The sequence below is a fragment of the Orcinus orca genome, chromosome 2 (assembly GCF_937001465.1).
Source record: "Orcinus orca chromosome 2, mOrcOrc1.1, whole genome shotgun sequence".
NCBI lineage: Eukaryota > Metazoa > Chordata > Mammalia > Artiodactyla > Delphinidae > Orcinus > Orcinus orca.
Window position 1 is genome coordinate 81,238,562 of NC_064560.1, and position 18,433 is coordinate 81,256,994.

At 41.2% G+C, this 18,433-nt stretch overlaps 1 protein-coding gene and 1 non-coding gene across 2 annotated transcripts in view; both read left to right on the forward strand.

Moving 5' to 3' along the window:
* Positions 1–18,433, forward strand: part of LOC101281390 (OTU domain-containing protein 7A) — a 387,881-nt gene that overhangs the window by 161,128 nt on the left and 208,320 nt on the right. The gene's annotated exons all lie outside the window — the stretch shown is intronic.
* LOC117198570 (U6 spliceosomal RNA) lies at positions 4,742–4,845 on the forward strand. The gene has a single exon (XR_004479760.1). It is a non-coding gene; the product is annotated as a U6 spliceosomal RNA (small nuclear RNA).

The following is an 18,433-nucleotide window of genomic DNA, read 5'->3' on the forward strand; positions in this document are numbered from 1 at the left end:
AGCTGATATTGTAAATCAACTATACTTCAATAAAAAATTAAATAAATAAATAAAATAGAAAGAAAGGATTAAGGTAAGGCAAGAGAGAGAGGGAAAGAAAGAAAGGAAAACAATTTTGAGCAGGGATTTAGGACCAGGTGATGTGGTTTAAAGCACAGGGGAAAAAAGTGAGATGCTGGGACCCAACATATTATAGCCAGAAGCACTGGCTGCTGCCCTGGGGAGCTGCTCCATGGGAGTGGAGGGAAAGCAATGACATCACTCTGGGCTACACCCTGATGTAGTAACTGAGAGCCTGCCGCCCACTTCACTTCCCCTTTACGTCCAGGGCCTGCTGGATAATCTGCCTTCTTCATCCTTCACACCTTTTTAGGTTGGAATGCTTCCCATTACTGGTTTGGGAAATCAAGCTTTCATCAGCTCACAAACCAATCAGTTAACAAGGTTTAGCATAAGGCTCATTCCCTCACTGCCCTTTCTCGTTCTGTTTTGGTCACAGTAACACTCCCCTCCTGTGTGTGCCCTTGACTAAACTACGATCAGAATGGGAAGAAACTCAGTGCCCCCAGACTCTGACCTAGACCTCTGTTGACTGGGAAAAAAATGCACAAGCTAAAAGTTGAGAATTATGTTTTATTTGGTGAACAGAACTGAGGACTAAAGCCTGGGCGGCAGCCTCTCAGGTAGCTCTGAGCGACGTCTCGTCTCTGAAGAGGGAAGGGGGGAGCCAGGACATACAGGAGTTCTTGCAACAAAGACCAGGTGGTCAGAACATCAGAAGATTACTGTTAATTAAAGAAAACCAGACATCTCAAGTTAAGGAATTCAGCACTTTTCCGTATATGGGAAGATGCAAGAGTCTGGGCTCACTGAAATCATTCCTTTGATATGCACCTCAGCTCCCTGGGGCCAGTATCCTGTGCTTTCTCATCCTGAGTCCCCTCAGGGTGCACCATCAGGGGTGGCTGCAGTGACCGACTGCTTGATGGCGGGCATCCTGTTTCCATCCTAAGTTCCCTCAGGGCTCACCACCCCAGGGAGGCTGTAATGTGATGGCTTGACGGCTGCAACATCCTCTGTTTCCTGATATGGCAGGCAACATTTTTCCTTTCACACCTCGCTTAACCACCCCTGTTGCTGCGGTGCCCAGGGTCTCTCACCCTGCATGTGGGCTTCATTCCCTGGGACAGGCTGCTGACTTCCTTTGCACTCTGTAAACCAAGCTGGGAGTTGGTTCCATCTCTCTCAGTATTCTAAAGGGTCCCCTTTAACTCAGGATTTGATGAAGCAACCCAAAAGTCTTGTTGTGAAGAATGGAGCCACATGGTATAGAAAGGGAGGTTGAGTATGTGAAGTTTAACAGTCATAACCTCAAGGACAAATGATTGGGTTGGCCAAGAAGTTTGTTCAGGTTTTTCCTAAGATCTTACGGAAAAACCCAAATGAACTTCTTGGCCAATCCAATACTTTAAAATATAGTGAATTAATAGATAATTTGAGGCATAGTAAAGCAACAGATCAGGAGATGACTGCCATTGGAAAGATAGTTTGTGACTCAGAGTTACCTGGAGGAGGGGGCACGCCACACCACAGGGGACCACAGGGGGAAGCACCAGGAAGTCAGAAGGCAGAGGGAGTGAGGAGAAAATGTGGGCAAGAGCCATTACTGTGGTTTCCATGGGAAGGACCAGGCCAGGCAGGGTAAGCAGGCTTAGGATTGGCTGGTCTGAATAGTTTCAGTAGGTTCGGGGCCCTAGGGGGTGTCCCTAGTTATCGGGTTCCTGGCCCTGGGGTGATTAGGGCAGCAGGGACAGTGGCCTGGAGTGTGAAACCCCAGCAGAGTCTGTAGCTGGGGATGTGGGCTCTGAATTGGTTTGTTTGTATAGGAAGGGACTTTTTTGAGGATCGGTTCTTTACCATCTCTAGGAATTGGCCCTGGGTGGCCCTCCAGGATCAGCAAGGCCCCACGTTGCCAGAGCATCAAATATAGGTAATAAAAGATGGTTCATCCACAAATGCAGCTCCTTTGCAGTGCCAGCTCATTTGGGGGTGGTGGGAGTGAAGCCAAATCCAGCCTCTGTACCCCAACACCAAATTAAATCTTGGAGACAGAGTTTTGGGTGGAGTAGAAAATAATAGCTTTATTGCTTTGCCAGGCAAAGGGGGCCACAGAGTGCTAATACCCTCAAAACTGTGTGTCCTGACCTGGAGGGGGTAGTGAGAAGTTTTATAGTAATGGTTCAAGGAGGACGTGATCAGCTCATGGACATTCTTCTGATTGGTTGGTGGGGAGATCAACCTTCTGGTTCCAACCAATCTGGTGTCTATGTGCTTGTGGGCAGCATACAGTTAACTTCCACCTGGTGGGGGTTTCAGTATCTGCAAAACTGCTCAAAGATATTGTTATGTATATCCCTTGAGGGGAAACCAGGACCCTACCCCAAGGCTGCACTATTGTTTCTGGATTGATACTCCCTTGTCTCTGCATCCCCTCTCTTCCCTGATTAGCAACTGTTTGAACCTGCCTCTTGGAACTCAGAGAAGGTCATGGAGGCTGAATGAAGCCTATTTCCTGTAATCAAGAAATGGGGGACACAGAAAGGCTTTTGTGCCCAGGAGCCCCACAGGGTCCTGCTTGGTTTCGGGGGAAGTGCAGTACTGACCGGACATGTGGTCCCGTGATCATGGTGACCCCTTCTTCTCAAAGGAGATGGAATCGCTGAGGTGGGGTACCTCTGCCCTGCTGGCTACACCCTTCTGTACTGGAGTGTTGGCCACCCGCTGGCCCTCTCCTGTATGTCACACGTCTCCAGAGGAGCTCCTGGCAGCTTAACCCTGCCTGGCACTGCACTACCATAGGAAACTCACTTAAAAGGCATTGTGGAACCCATGATTTGGGCACTGAGAACCTCCAAGGACAGCCTGTCCACTCCACCCAGCAGTCCTCCAGAGCAGATGCCATAACTGCAAAGATAGGCTCAAGTTCAAATTTAAGTGCTTCAAGTAGGTACGGCTGACTCTTCCTGTCCCTATTGGTGATGCCCTGGTGCAGGCAGTGCTGAAAGGTTGGTTTGAATCCCTTCCCCTCTCTGTTCAGCAACAGGGAAGGTCCCATGTCTGCACACCTTGACCTTGGTCCCTTTTGGGTGTCCCTCTCTGTGGTCTTCTCTGGATTACACCCACAAACCTCTCTGGGCACAGGGCCTGGGTGTTGCTGTTTAATCATCTTGAGCCCCATTTACATACTGGCTGCAGTAGCAGTGATGGTTCTAAACATAAAAGCCTTTATTTTACTTTTTTATTTTTTCATTAATTAGCTCTAATTGTTGGCTTTTTCAATTTAATTTTTATTTTGTATTGGAGTATAGCTGATTTCCAATGTTGTGTTAGTTTCAGGTGTATAGCAAGTGATTCAGTTATACATATATCCATTGTGTTTTTTGGATTCTTGTCCCATATAGGTTATTACAGAATATTGAGTAGAGTTCCCTGTGCTCTACAGTAGGTCCTTGTTAGTTATTTTATGTATAATAGTGTGGCTATGTTAATCCCAAACTCCTAATTTATCCCTCCCCGCCCGCCCCCTTCCCGTTTGGTAACCATACATTTGTTTTCTAAGTCTGAGTCTGTTTCTGTTTTGTAAATAAGTTCATTTTTGTCATATTTTAGATTCCACATATAAGTGATATAGATATTTGTCTTTCTGTGTCTGACTTACTTCACTTAGTATGATAATCTCTAGGTCCATCCATGTTGCTGCAAGTGGCATTATTTCATTCTTCTTAATGGCTGAGCAATATTCCATTGTATATATGTACCACCTCTCCTTTATCCATTCATCTGTCAATGGACATTTAGGTTGCTTCCATGTCTTGGCTATTGTAAATAGTGCCACAGTGAACACTGGGGTGCGTGTATCTTTTCAAATTATGGTTTTCTCTGGATATATGCCCAGGAGTGGGATTGCTGGGTCGTATGGTAGCTCTATTTTTAGTTTTTTAAGGAACCTCCACACTGTTCTCCATAGTGGCTGTATCAATTTACATTCCCACCAACAGTGCAAGAAGGTTCCCTTTTCTCCACACCCTCTCTGGCATTTATTGTTTGTAGACTTTTTGATGATGGCTGTTCTGACTACTGTGAAGTGATACCTCATTGTAGTTTTGATTTGCATTTCTCTAATAATTAGCAGTATTGAGCATCTATTCATGTGCTTTTTGGCCATCTGTTCGTCTTCTTTGGAGCATTTCTTTATATCTAGTCTCTTCAGGGCTTTAGCCCATGCTCCAACTGTAATGTTTTTCTTATAGTGTTGAATTATGAGAGTTCTTTATATATTCTAGATATGAGTCTTTTGTCAGGTATGTGGTTTACAAGTATTTTCTCCCAGTATTTTCTCTGTAGCTTGTCATTTTATCTTCTTAACATTAAGGGTCTTTCTCAGACCAAAAAGGTTTAAATTTTGATGAAGTCCAATTTATTGATTTTGCGTTTGATGTTGCCAAGCCCCAGGTCCCAATGATTTTTCTCCTATGTCTTCTAAAGATTTTATAGGTTTGTTTTACATATAAATCTATGCTCCATTGACTTAATTTTTGTATAAAATGTGAGGTTGAGGGGTTTTTGCTTATTTTATTGTCTTTTTGCTGATGGATATCCAATTTGCAAACATATCCATTTTTTGAAAAGACTCTCCTTCCTCCATTGAATTACTTTTTCACCTTTATCAAAAGTCAGTTGGCCAGCACTCACTTTGGTAGCACTAAAATTGGAGCGATTCAGAGAAAATTACCATGGGCCCTGTGCAAAGATGACATGCAAATTTGTGAAGTATTTCATATTTTTTTTAATGTTACTGAATTGTAAGCTTAAAAACAGTTAAAATGGCAAATTTGGTTATCATTTTATTATTATTTCATTATTAATTTCATTTTTTCTTTTATTTATTAGTTATTTTATTTTTTTAATTATGGGATAAATTAGGAGTTTGGGATTAACATGTGCACACCACTACATATAAAATAGATAACCAACAAGGACCTATTGTGTAGCACGGGGAACTATACTCAATATTGTGTAGAATTGGTGTTAATTCTTCTTTAAATGTGTGGTAGCAACCTTTAAACTTCTTCAGGAACAAAGTGAGCCTGGAGATTTCTCTTTGGGGAGACTTGAAATTACAAATGAAATTTATTTAATAGTTATAGGAATATTCAAATTATCGCCTTCATTTTGAGTAAGTTTTGGTAGCTTGTGCTTTTCAAAGAATTGGTCCATTTCATCTAAGTGACCAAGTTTATGTGTATAGAGTTGTTTTTAATATCCCCTTATTATGCTTTTGGTGTCTGAGAATCTGTAGCAATATTTCATTTCATTCTTGTTATAGGTAATTTATGTCTTCTCTTTTTTGTCAGTCTTGCTAGAGTCTTGCCAATTTTATTGATATTTTCAAAGAACCAGCTTTTTGTTTCATTGATTTCTCTCTATTGTTGTGCTCTTTTCAATTCCATTGACTTCTATTATATTTATTATTTTCTTCCTTTTGCTGGCTGTGGGTTTATTTTGTTAGTTTCGTAAACCAAGAGCTTAGATTATTAAGTGGAGATTTTTACTCTTTTCTAATGTAAGCATTTAGTGCTGTAAATTTCCCTCTCAGCAGTGTGTTAGCTGTGTCTTACAAATTTTGATATGTTGTATTTTAGTGTTCTTTTAATTCATTTTTTTAAAACTACTCTTCAGACTTCCTGTTTGACCCATGGATTATTTACAAGTGTGTTGTTCAGTTTTCCAAGTGTTTGGATATTTTCCTTTTATCTTTCTATTATTGACTTCCAATTTTGATTCCATTGTGATTAGAGAACACCTTCTGTATAAGTTCAATTATTTGAATTTTAGTGGTTTCTCTAGGTGTTGCATTATGTATACATAACTTACCACAGTCTACTAGTGTTGATATTTTACCAGCTTGAATGAAATGTAGATACTTTACCACCGTTTAAGTCCCTTTACTGTCTCCTATTTATAATTATTTAAAATATTTCCTCTATATAGAACTTTGAGAAGTACATCAAGCAGTGTTATAATTTTTGCTTTAACTATCAAAAATAATTTAGAAAAGGAGAAGAAAAATTTCATATATCACTCAAATTTTTGTTTTTTCCAATGTTTTTTCCTCCGTTCCTGATGTTCTGAGATCCCTTCTTTTATCATTTCTTCCCATTTTAAGAACTTTCTTAGCCATTCTTTTAAGGTAGGTCTGCTAGTGACAAATTCTCTTAGATTTCCTTCCTCTGATAATGCCCTAATTCTCCCTTCATTCTTGATGGATACATTTACTGATATAGAATTCTGGGTTCACTGTTCTTTTCTTTCAGCACTTGAAAAATGTTATTCCACTTGCTTCTTGTCTTTATGGTTTCAGATGAGAAATCCATTCACTTGAATTATATTCCCCTATAGGTAAGATGTCATTTCTCTTACTCTGCTTTCAAGGTTTTTTCTTTGTCTTTAATTTTCAGGAATTTGATTATTTTGTGTTTGGCATAGATTTCTTTGGATTTATAATGTTTCAGGTTTGCTCAACTTCTTAAATCTGCAGATTTATGTCTTTTGCCAAATTGGGGAAATTTTGAGACACTATTTCTTCAAATACTTTTTCACCACCAGGTTTTTTTTTTTTTCTACTCTATCTTGTCCTGGAACTAGAGATTCACCTTGTTAAATTATTTTATTCCATTCTTACAAGCTGGGTGTGCTTGAGAGGAGCCATATTGTTCTAATCCATACCTTGTGTTGTTCTGAGACTGAAGACTTCACTCACTGACCAATACCTTGCAGCAAGTATGAGGGTCACATGTCTTCATCTGAGGTCCTGTTTCATTTGCATGCTTTCTCATTTTAAACCCTATTTCCCTATGTTAATTAGATCAAAGAAGTAAACAAAGGATTTTATAGGGATAACTATACATCCTTTATTTTTGATCAGACTTTTGCTATCACAAATGATGCTGGGGGCACAGGATGGGGAGAGCCTTTTATATACAGCTTTTTTCTGTACTAGAACTCTTTACTTTTGTAAGATAATATCTTAATAGTGTCATTCAAGGGATGTGTGCATTTTAATGTTTAGCCTATGCTGGCACATCCTTTTACAATTTACACTCGCACCAGTAATGTGTGAGATGCACATCTTCACCACCACTGGAAATTAGAGGTTTTTGTTGTTATTGTTTTGCAAATCTCATCAGATTAGTAAACAAAAGTATTGTGTTTTGCTTTGCATCTCCTTGATTGCTTGTGAGGTGTGTTAGGTGGTGTCTTCTTTCATACTCTCATCAGCTGTCCCCAATCCCTCTTTTACAAGAATGGCTTTTGCCCATTATCCTCTATGACTGTTGTTCTTTTCTTCCTTCAGTTTTATTGAGATATAATTGACATACAACACTGTATAAGTTTAAGGTGTGCATCGTAATGATTTGACTTATATATATTGTGCAATGATTACCACAATTAATTTAGTTAACATTCAGCACCTCACACAGATAAAAATATCACCCTTGTGGTGAGAACTCTTAGGATCTACTCTCAACAACTTTCAAATATATCATACATTACAACCTCAGTAATTATTTATCTTGTAACCAAAAGTTTGTACCTTCTAACCACCTTTCCCTAATCCTTCCACCCATCACCCCCAACTCCGGAAACCACAAATCTAATTGCTTTTTCTATGAGTTTGGTTGGGTTTCTTTGTTTGTTTGTTTTTTAGATTCTACATATAAGTGAGATCATACAGTATTTGTCTTTCTCCATCTGGGTTATTTCACTTAGCATAATGCCCTCAAGGTCCTAAGGTCCTTCTGTGTTGTCCCAATTGGCAGAATTTCTTTCTTTCTTATGGCTGAATAAAATTCCATTGTATATATTGTGAGGATGTGTGTGTGTGTGTGTGTGTGTGTGTATACACAACTAACAACTTCTTTGGACACTTAGTTATTTCCATGTCTTGGCTATTGTGTATAATGATGCTGTGAACATGGGGGTGCATATATCTCTTCAGCATAGTGTTTTCATTTCTTTGGGATATATTCCCAGAAGTGGAATTTCTGGGTCATATGGTAGTTCTATTTTTAATTTTTTGAGGAACATCCATACTGCTTTCCATAGTGGCTGCACCAGTTTATAATTATGATTGTTGTTCTTTATCAACTATGTAAGCTCTTTGTACATCAGGAAGTCTAATTTTTGGGCTGAGTGTTGGAAATAATCTATCTGACTCTTTTTTACTTTGTGTATATTGTATTTTTATTTTGCCCTAGGAATGCATGCCAAAGGCAACAAGTATGGAAGTATAAATTTTTAATAACGGACTTAAAATCTAACTAATGGAGAAATATACTATGTGCATAGATGGGGAAACTGTATTTGAAGACATCAGTCCTTTTGATGTTAATATATAAATGCAATATACAGTTTCAATCAGTACCTTAGATTTTTGTTTTAGCTGAGCCCAAACCCATAAATATTGGCAAGAGATGCTTGGAAAAGAATAGTAAGAGGAGAGTTGTGTCATATCCTAAAAGTATTATGTAACTATACTAGTCCAAATAGTATAGTATTGACACAAAATGAAAAATAATAAAAATCACTGAAAGAGATGGGCAATTTTGCAAACGGATTGAAGCATAGATGTATTTTAACTCAATGGGAAAAGATGGCATATTTAATAAATATCTTGCCCTAATCGATGTTGTTGGATGAATATAGAATTGGATGCCAACAATATGCCTTATAGAGGAATAAATTTCAGATGGGTTTTAAATCTGAATGTTGGGTAAAAAGTCACATCATACAAATAAATATTAGGAAGGCTATCCAGAAAGGCCTTCTTAAGTCAGACAGAAATCCCAGAATGATAAAGAAATAGATTGGCAGATTTGGCTACATGATAAGCCTTTAGCATTTTTTCTTTTGGTCTTTTATATCTGCACTTTTACATTCCTGAGGTAATGCTATATATGATTTTCTTGTAACTGTTTTTACTTCCTTGTTGTTTCCCCATGGCATTTAAAACTTCAAAAATTCAATTTCAGTGTCTCAATATTCTATTTTATGCATGTGCTCTCATTTATTTAGAACTTAAAGTTTTTGAACAAAAGTCACAATTCCTTGAAATTATGTTTCAAAACTAGAAAACACATTCTATAACCTCTTGAATTGAAATTTGACATAGAAGACACATGGCCTCCAGGGGTGCCAACTCTTAGGATGAGGCAGTTGGGTGCCATATGCCAAACTAGATCCTGTGCTCTCACACTCCTGTGGGAAAACAATGTTTAATGAGTTGTTAGCATCATTTGTTATAAATAAGGAAGAAAATTACTAGGCCCTCTCTCTATACCGTACCTACAGATAAGTAGAAGCTGGAGTACACTATCCCAAGGACCAGGTGCTGATTACAGATATGTGGAAATTAATGTGTGAAATCAACAAGGTATCCAGGAGATTTTCCTCTGATAGTACCCTAAAAATTTTTAGGAGTTTTAAGAGGAAGAATAAAAATTTGATTCTGGGGATTTTGCTGGTGGCGCAGTGGTTAAGAATCTGCCTGCCAGTGCAGAGGACACAAGTTCCATCCCTGGTCCAGGAAGATCCCACATGCCATAGAGGAACTAAGCCCAGGTGCCACAACTACTGAGCCTGTGCTCTAAAGCCCGCAAGCCGCAACTACCGAGACTGTGTGACGAAATTGCTGAAGCCCGCACACCTAGAGCCTGTGCTCTGCAACAAGAGAAGCCACCGCAACGAGAAGCCCACGCACTGCAACAAAGAGTAGCCCCCTGCTCGCTGCAACTAGAGAAAGCCCACACACAGCAACAAAGACCCAACGCAGCCAAAAGTAAATAAAATAAATAAATTTATTTTAAAAATTTGATTCTTCAAAATTATGGCAGTGATGTCCAAGTAACATAATGTTCTGGGACAGATGACCAGAAGGAAGGAGGGCAGCTTGAAGTGGTGTTACTACAGGTGAGTGTAGGTTCCTACTTCATTTTCTCTCTGGATAGAGTTTTTGTGGGGAGATGCTAGACATCATACATCTGAATTTTTGCAGTGCACTTAGTAAAGATGTAGCATAATGTAACTAAATTAAATAAAAACACACACAAACAACAAACAAAAAACTGCACTCAGGAGATTTGGGTTCAAATCCCTAAACTGTCAACTACCTGTTGTTAATTGTGGAGAAGTCACTTTACCTCTGAGGTCAAGTTTTCCATTTGTAAAATGAAGATGTTGGATTTTAGGTTACTTCTAGGGTCCCTTCAAGCTGTAACTCTCTGCTCTTGTAAATGCCTCATGGCAGTCCTATGATAATGATGGAAAAATGTAACCTTGATTTACCATTGCCATGACCAAAGAACACATTTTCTGTTAGTCATTTAGTTAAGCCTAGAAATTGGTCTTTAGTAGTTTGCTGTAAGGCCATGTTTTCCTTCCTGTCTAGCTGTTTCGTAAATGCTATGGAGCAGGGGTGGGCAAACATGCAGAGTTAGGCCAACAAGTGGAACCAAAAGGAGTCCAGATGACTTCTGATAGACAGGAGTTGTGGTGTGCTAAATCTAATCCAATGAAATTCAATACTGATGATAATGGAACAGTAAATTTAGGTTGAAAGATAAAAATCAAAGAAACAAAGAACAGCTATTTAACACAAGAGGAGATATGGGGATATATGTATAGCTGATTCACTTTGTTATGAAGCAGAAACTAACACACCATTGTAAAGCTATTATACTCTAATAAAGATGTTAAAAAAAAAAGAATAACAATTAAAAAACAAGTAGAGAAAAGGAAACCCTTTCACTGTTGGTGGTAATGTAAATTGGTTCAGCTTCTATGGAAAACAGTATGGAGGTTCCTCAAAAAACTAAAAATAGAACTACCATATGATCAAGCAATTGCACTCCTGGGTAAATATCCAAAGAAAAAGAAAACTGTAATTTGAAAATATACTGTACATGCACCCCAGTGTTCTTAGCAGCATTGTATACAATATGCAAGATATGGAAGCAACTTAAGTGTCCATCAACAGATGAATGGATAAAGAAGATGCGGGGTGTATGTGTGTGTGTGTGTGTGTATATATATATATATATACATATATATATGAATATTACTCATTGTGTGTACACACACACACACACACACACACACACACACACACAATGGAATATTACTCAGCCATAAAAAAGAATGAAATTCTGCCGTTTGCAACAACTTGGATAGACCTAGAGGGATTATGCTTGGTGAAATAAGTCAGACAGAGAAAGACAAATATTCTTTGTTCTCACTTATATGTGATATAAAAATAAAACAAACAAATGAACATAACAAAACAGAAACAAATATAGAGAACAACCTAGTGTTTACCGGTGGGAGAGGGAAGGGAAGAGGAACAAGATAAGGGTAAGGGATTAAGATATACAGGCTACTATATATAAAATAAATAAGCAACAAGGACATATTGCATAGCATAGGGAAATACAGCCATTATTTTATAATAACTTCAAATGGAGTATAATCTATAAAAATATTGAATCACTATGTTGTACACCTGAAACTAATATAATATTGTAAATCAGCTATTCAACAAAAATAAAATAAAATAAATCCTTAAAAATTTAAAATAAAAAAATGTTTAAATAAATAAATTTTTTAAGAAGAGCAGTCTCATAACCAGTAGCTTCATGACAATTTCTGAAGCTACAGTAAACAGAATGGGAGAAATGGGTCCCAACTAGTCAAGGCAGTGGGCTTCTCTATCCTGTGGGCCAGATCATGTCTGAAGGGTTCTTGACCTGGGCTTCTCAATCCTGTGGGCCAGATCATGTCTGAAGGGTTCTTGACCTGAGAAAGGAAGATCTAGAAGGAAGTAATCTCCTGATACCTGGGAGATTCTGTTAGAAATGGAAAGGAAAACTACTGCATGTTCTCTTATCCATGATAAAAATCCATTGGGTGTATTTGTGTGGGTCTATTTCTGGGCTCTCTATTCTTTTCCATCAGTCTCTATGTCTCTCTCACCATGTATCTGTATGGTAAACCTTAATATTGTGTAGGTTGATTGCTCCCACTTTATTCATCTTTTTCAAAATAGTTTTAACTATTCACATTCCATTGCCTTTCCACATAAGTATTATGATAATCTTACCTATATCTAAAATCTTGCTGCATTTTGACGGGAATTGCACTAAATCTGTATAACAATCTGAAGAGTATTAGCACCTTCATATTAGTGCATTAGTATTAGCATGTTGAGTCTTCCAAGCTATGGACACATTGTGTTTCTTCATTTATTTAGATCTTCGATTTCTTTCATCATTATTTTGTAGTGTTCAAATTACAAGTCCTATACATAAACTAAACATTCATTTTTAAATGAGTAATTATAAATAATATTGTATTTTTAATTTCAGTGTCCACATGTTCATTGATAACATAGAGAAATACACTAGATTTTTGTATGTTGATTTTGTATCATGGGACCTTGCCTTCTGCACTTCTTTGTTCTAGGAGTTTTTGTAGATTCCTTGAGATTTTCTACATAGAACATCATGTCATCCAGAAGTAGCAGAAGTTTTCTTTCCTTCCTGCCAATGTACACTGTTTATTTCCTTCTCCTACCTGTTAAACTGGCTAGAGCACCTAGCACTGTATTGAATAAGAGTGATGAAAGTAGGTGTCATTGTTTTGTTCCCAATTTAGCAGAAAATCATTCTGACTTTCACCATTAAGTATGTTAGTTGTAGTTTTTTGTAGATACTCTTTCTTAAATTGAAGAAGTTACCTTGTATTCCTATTTCTCTCAGAATTTTTACCTTGAAGGGGTGTTGAATTTTGTCAAATTTTTTATGCATCACTTTATATGATCATGTAATTTTCCTTCTTAGTCTGTTAATATGGTGGACTGCATTACTCGACTGTCAAATACTGAACCAGCATTGCATCCCTAAAATAAACCCTGCTTGATCATGGTGTATAGTTATTTTTATATATGCTTGATCTGTTGGCTAATATGTTGTTAAGGATTTTTGCATCCAAATTCATGAGAGATTTTGCAGACTCCAGCTTCTCCTTGTATCCTCACATGGCCGAAAGAGAGTGAGAGAGCTCTCTGGGGTCTCTTATAAGGGCACTAATTCCATTCATGAGGGTTTCACCCTTATGACCTAGTCACCTCCCAAAGGCCTCACCTCCTCATAACCTTGGGGGTTAGATTTTCAACATATGATTTGGGGCGGAACGTGAACATTTAGTCCATTGCATTAACCTTGATCATTTGATCAAGTTTGTATCTGCCAAGTGTCTCTAGTATAAAGTTACCATTTGTAATTAATAAACATCTTCCTGGAGACATTTGAGACTACAATGGAGATATCTTCTTTCTCATTATACCTTCAAGTTGGCAAGGTGTGAGGTCTCAGAGGCAACTCTTCAAGCCATCCTGTTACACCACTGCATGAAGTCGGGTAGCCCAGTGATGGTGGTGTCAAGAGAATAAGCAGGGAAAATGGAAGAAGGCCATTCTCTATCAATGTCAGGATTTTATGGTTGCCCAGGTTGGGGAGAAAAGAGGAGAGGTGAGAGACAAAGAAGAAAAGAGAGAAGATAGGAAAGACTAACTCATAGAGAAAGAGAGACACCTAAAGGGCCCATGGAGATGGAGAGGGGGAAGGGAAGGGAGAATCCAGTTTTTAAATCTTGATTGATCTGGTCAACAGGCACGTTTTACAAGGAAGATAAGTTCTCTTGACTTTGAGGTACCAGTGAGGTGTACAGGTGGACATACTTTCAGGGAGTTGTGAATTGAAGGGTAGAAAAGAAAACAAGACAAGAAACTTGGGAGTCATCTGAATGAATCAGTTATCTGAAGGGGAGAGCTGAGCCAGGGACAGATTTGGGAGAACACGCATAGTTGGTTGGAAAAAGGGATTTGAGAGAAACTGAAGTAGAGGGGAGATGAGGAGGGATCAGATCATGAAGGATGATGGTATTGTGTATAAAGAATAGTTCCAGATGGCAGCTGTGTTCTCTTGTGTAAACTAAGGGCTGAAAGGTTAGTGACTTGGTGACTTTTGTGACTCTGGTTTCGGTTGGGTAGTAGGGACAAGATCCAGAGTTGGGTAGGGGAGATGGGAGCGCAGAGAATGGAGGAAGGGATGAAGAAAGCAATGTACAACAATTCTTGTGAGCAGTTCGACAAGGAATTGTGTTCGATAATGTGGCAGAAGGAAAAATAACTGTAATGTCACCTATACTAACAGTGGCAGCCAGACAGCACTCTGTTGCTAAAGAAGACTCGTAAGGCCCCAAACGACAACATTTACGAGTCCACAGGTTATTGCTGAGAAAGGATGTAATACAGCAACAATTATGAAGGTCAGGACTGCTTTGGAGCCAAAGGCTGCCTACCAGGAAGAGGCTCCCTCCAACTGGCCTCCCCTGCAGCGGAGGCCAGATGTAACTCCTCTCTTGGAATAATAGGTGGTTGCAAGGAATGCCTCAAAATGAGGCAGCCGAAATGGAGTCTAAGCTGGGACTTCTTATACCCCGCCAGTCACATAGGCACATTATTGCTACAAGACCAGCTTCAGCATCACAGCCCTCCCTCCACCTCACTGAAACCAGATAAAAACCATCATCTCACTGTTATCCATAAACAATGCTGACAAGCTGGCCCAACCCACCCTGAAATTCACCTTGGAGCCATGGATCCAAAAAATGTACCAATATTCATCACTGCATTAAATACACCTCTTACATCAGCAAAACCGCTGAGGCTGATTCCAAGACGGCGGAATTAATCCCCATAGCACATCCCCTCTATTAATGTTATCTCATTAAACTCTTACAACCTTATCTGTTTAACAGGTACTATTACTCCTACTTTTAGAAAGGAAAACGTGATGCATAAAAAGAATAAATAAGTTGCCAAGGTAATACAGCAAGGAGGGAGTTGTCTCTATGGGACAGGAGGTCAAATAAAAGATGCCTTTTCAAGAAGAGCCCCCACCCCACCCCCCATTATGTTTGAAACAAGCTGAGGAAAAAACTAGCAGAGAGGAGGAGCTTGAAGGTATTGGGAAGGGAGGGGCAAAGGGATAATTGCAGAAGGTGGGTCTCTTGGGAAACAAAAAAGGATGAGTTCCTGAGACTGCGTGAGAAGAGAAAGGGGATGGAATATGTGGAGGCCAGGCCCAGGGGGTCTGCAGTGGCTAGCTCGGTGGTTCTCCAACCGGAGGGCTTGTGAAAACACCGATAGGCAGCCCCCCTGGGGTTTCTGATTCAGCAGGTTCTGGGTGGAGCCTGAGAACGTTAATTTCTAACAGATCTCCAGGTGATGCTGATGAGGTGGTCCAGGCACCCACTTTGGGAACCACTGCTCCGTGCAGGTGGGTCGGGTCATCTGGAAGCAGAGGAGCTGGGGTGGGAGGATGGGGTCCTGAAGGAGGGTCACCTCCTCTGGGACAGCCACAACGGGGAGCCTCACCGCTCTTGCCTGTCTCCCAGCAGAGGTCACGATACCAGGGAAACAACATAAATTAAAGGTATCAAAGGTTGCTAAAGGTCAAGATGTTAGAATAAAAAGTGTTTCCGCTGCTTAGCTTCCATGTGAAAATGTCCCAGTTTAATAAAGAACAGGAGAGTAACCATTTTCATTCCTGATGTGAAAAAAATTTTCATCTTGAATAAGAAATGTAATTGTCACAGTAAAATTTCAACCATTTTGAAATAGAAAATATCCCCGGTGGAGAAGGGAGAGGTAAGGAAAGAAGAACGTTTGGCTGCTATTGTTGGGAGAGAAGCAAAGCCCTCTCTGGAGGAGCAGTAACAGGCCTGTGGGCTTGATTATCACAGAAGGACCTTCAGGCAGGCAAAACACCTCTGGGGCTCCAGGAACATGGGGATGAGCTGACCATGGCCTTCCAACAGCAGGATAAAATATCATTAGCATCTCAGAGCATCTCAAGAAGAGGCACAATGTCAAAGCTTTGACTTGCATTCAGATTCTAGGTGACTTACTGCTGTGTGACCCTGGTCAGGTTACTTAACTCCTCTAGGCCCAGGAGAGGTGGTCATTAAAGTAGGCATGCTAGCCTCTGTGGCACAGAATTATGGTCAAATATAAGGATGGAGCAAATGGACTGTGGCTGGCATGTTGGAAATGCTCAAAAAGTCCCTTTTCTGCTTCAAGGTCAAACAGAAGACTCTTCCATTTGAAGCAGCTCTGTGTCTGATTTTCTCAAAACCTGGTCTGCAGTCACCTGAGGCCCTAGAATCACAGACCCTGGGCCTCTGTGGCCACGTGGAGGCACAGGCTGGTCTAGCGGGCTCCTCCCGACAGGGTTGGCCTGGCATTTTCCCTTCGCGGACCCTGTCCTGCTCCCAGATCCAGGCGTGGGGGAAGCAATTAGGGGCTGAAGGGCTCACTTCTAGGCGACAAGAGGCAACAGCTAGGACCCAGAGACCAGCAAGTGTGACATTTGCCTCTGTCTGTGAGTTGCTCTCAGAGGGCCCCGTGTCAGGTTTTCCAGGGCAGAGCGGCACTGCATGCCCTGCAGCCTCATGCATGCCCAATTCCAGGTGGCCCTAGATGTGTGTGAGGAGGTAAATGTCTGGCAGGTCAATATTGCCTGGACAGTGACCACTTTTGTACTTCTGTCTGATTCCAACCTGCTTGAGACCCTGGGGTCTCCTTTGCCCACCACCCTTGAGGGGACAGAAGGACCCCCTCTTTTTCCCATGCTGCACCCGTTTTGTTCCTTTTGATACTAAAATGCTTGTAGGTTGCCAATTTCAAACAAACAAACAAAAAACAATGCCCCAGGGATGACAGAGCTGGAAGGGCAGGAACGGAGTGAGTGGCTGGGCACAGCTGGGTGCTTTGCTGTGTGGTCCTGAGCAAGCTGACTGGCCTGGGTTCTGGACCATCGGGTGGAGTGCTGCGATGCTGCAGGGAGCAGAGCTGGGGAACACGGGTGAGTACAGTCTCCCGACAGCTGCATCAATATCACTGCTTTGACAGCCAGGTTGGTGGAGCAGAGTGGCTTCCACTGGAGTGGGACCCATATAAAGGTTGCTGACACATCTTGTTAGAGGTTGGAGGGTTTCTTCATTGCCATTCACTGAGCACCTCCTGTACCCTTCCTACAAGGATGAAACTCTGGCTCTGAGTTGAAAAAGCAAGGCTTCGACTTTAGAAAAAAGTAGGGGAAATTTCAAGGTAATAAACAGTGGAAATGTGAAATTGAGATGCACCCACTGGAAATGCTTTAGATTGTTAAAGGAAAGGGAAACTGTCAAGGCAGATTGCTCAGGGCCAGTTTCGTGAACCTGGTGCAGCGTGAGCAGGGTGTAGGAGTGATTCTGCCTAGCAGAGAGAGTCATTTCAGATCCTACAGAGATGGGTGCCCATGGGTTGTCCTGATGCCTTCCAGCCCAGCAGAGCCCACCACGAAAGCAGCTGGCATCCTAGATGGAGCCCTAGGCCCAGAGCAAGCTCTCTGGCCTGCATGCAGTGTCCCCGTGTGGTGACCCGGGTCACGGCCCTCCTGGGACACCCACCTAGTGATAGTCGCTGACCCACATATGAGTAAACTGATAAACAGGGTCATTGTAGATTATCCACAGAGAATAGAGAGGGTGAGTCATTGAGGATAAAGGTCAGGGCGTATTCTTTATAAAGAGTGGTCCTGGGAGGCCTCTCTGAGGAGGGAACATTAAAGCCAAAGGATGAGGAGAAGCTGCCTTGGGAAACAGGCAGGGCAGAGGGAAGGGGGCCTCTCTGACATCCTGCTGTCACCTTGAACCACCAGTGGGCCCCAAGCTTGGTGTGAAGTCCACATGGTGAGTGTGCTTAAGCAAATTTAAAGCAAGTAGGGGGAAAAAGCTGAAAGAAAAAGTATTGTCCATCTCGGAGCTGAGTGTCGGGTTGGCAGGGGGGTCAGGAAGCATGCAGGGCATCGTCTTTGCAGGCACAGTTCACGCTGCTGAGAATTCTCCTCCAGGGTGAAGTGGAAGGAGAGGTCTGTGTCCCCCCCACCCTCAGCTGCAGCCATGAGAATGCCCTGAGGGAACTCATGAACACCTAGTCCAGGTGCACAGAGCAGTCACTCAGTAAATACCACGTCCCTGCCCCTTCTCTTGGGAATTCCTGAGGGTGTAGGTTCCAAGCTCAGCATCTCCTCTCTCTTCTCTGGGCCCCTGAGGCTCAGCAGGGAGCAGGCTGCCCTGCAGGCTTTGCTCTCCCTGCCGCTCTCCAGTTTCAAGGCACAGGGTCTTCAGGGAAAATATCCAACCTGCTTATACCCCACCTCCCACGGCTCCTTGCAAAGTAGGTGGTCAGTGAAAGTTTGCTGATTGAATGATC